The 1,658-nt window shown below is 40.2% G+C and overlaps 1 pseudogene; it reads left to right on the top strand.

The window, feature by feature from the left end:
• Positions 1–310: 310 nt before the first annotated feature.
• Positions 311–1,150, top strand: LOC138442895 (protein SET-like; annotated as a pseudogene).
• The last annotated feature ends 508 nt before the right edge of the window (positions 1,151–1,658 follow it).

Here is a 1,658-nt window from a genome sequence, read left to right as displayed (position 1 = left end):
ATGGTGCTGTGCTGGTCCAAGCTGATCTCAACTGTCCAAGCTGATCTCAACTCCTGCTCCCAGCCAGTCCTCCTATGCTGGATGAGGATGATATTAAGCCATCTTTATGTGTGATCTGTCTTCCACTTTCCATCTCCTGGAAGCAAATGCTTAGGCAAAAAAAAAAAAAACACCACACACACACACACACACACACACACGCACACAAAAATGCTAACATTTTCCTGAAACAAAACATAATGTTTAGAGTTCTCTGAGCTCGCAGTACCTCTCTCTTCCCCTGGGAGGATTCTTGGCTTTTTTTCCCAGCATGGCCCCCAAACACCAGTCTTCACGTACACCTCAAGCAAAGAAACCAAAGAAAGCGAGGCCAACTCCTGCCTCCAGGCCAGGCAAGGCCTCTGGTTCTTCAAACTTGCCAAAGGAAGAAAAAGAACAGCAAGAAGCAACTGTACATACTGATGAAGTACAAAATGAAATAGACAGACTTAATGAACAAGCCAGTGAGATTTTGAAAGTAGAATAGAAATATAACAAACTCTGCCAACCATTTTTTCAGAAGAGGTTGGAATTGATTGCCAAAATCCCAGATTTGGGGGTAACAAAAATTTTTAACCATCCACAAGTGTCTGCATTGATTGAAGAGGAGGATGAAGAGGTGCTGCATTATTTGACAAGAGTTGAAGTGATAGAATTTGAAGACATTAAATCAGGTTACAGAATAGATTTTTATTTTGATGAAAACCCTTACTTCGAAAATAAAATTCTCTTCAAAGAATTTCATCTGAATGAGAGTGGTGAACCATCTTCAAAGTCCACTGAAATCAAATGGAAATCTGGAAAGGATTCGATGAAATGATCAAGTCAAACACAGAATAAGGCCAGCAGGAATAGATAGCATGAGGAACCAGGAAGCTTCTTCACCTGGTTTACTGATCATTCTGATTCAGGTACAGATGAGTTAGGAGAGGTCATCAAAGATGATATTTGGCCAAATCCACTACAGGGCTACTTGGTTCCTGACATGGATGATGAGGAAGGGCAAAGAGAAGAAGATGGCAATGACAATGAAGAGGAAGAAGGATTGGAAGATATTGATGAAGACGGGGATAAGGATGAAGGTGAAGAAGATGAAGATGATGATGACTAATGGAATGCTGATGGATTCCCACCTTTTTCATTTTCTCCAGTCCCTGGGATCAAGTTGCAGTCTTTTTCTTTTCTCCTCTTGTGCTCAATCGCCCTGTTTTTGAGGTCTCTTTTCTCCTTTATACCATGGTTCACAACTTATTTTGGGGAAAAATACCTTGAGTAGAATTCAATGGGAAAAGAATCTCTACTCCTTTCAGTTCCAAATTCACTCTTGTTGCTTCCTGTTTCAACAAAAACTTTATGGAATCAACATCACCATGCTCGGTGGGAAAAAAGAAAAAGCTTCTGCTCCCTTAGCTCTGCTGGAAGCTGGAGGGTGCTAGGCCCCTGTGTAGTAGTGCATAGAATTCTAGATAATTTCCTCCTTTCTCTGTATATTGGGGTCAGAGATTACACTGTGTCTCTATGTGAATATGGACAGTTAGCATTTACCAACATGTATCTGTCTACTTTCTCTTGTTTAAAAAAAGAAAAAAATAACTTTTAAAAAATGGGGTTATAGAAAG

Source organism: Ovis canadensis, chromosome 6, assembly GCF_042477335.2.
Source record: "Ovis canadensis isolate MfBH-ARS-UI-01 breed Bighorn chromosome 6, ARS-UI_OviCan_v2, whole genome shotgun sequence".
NCBI classification, from domain to species: Eukaryota; Metazoa; Chordata; class Mammalia; order Artiodactyla; family Bovidae; genus Ovis; species Ovis canadensis.
Note: the sequence above shows the minus strand (reverse complement) of the source record. Positions and strands in the feature narration are given on the sequence as shown.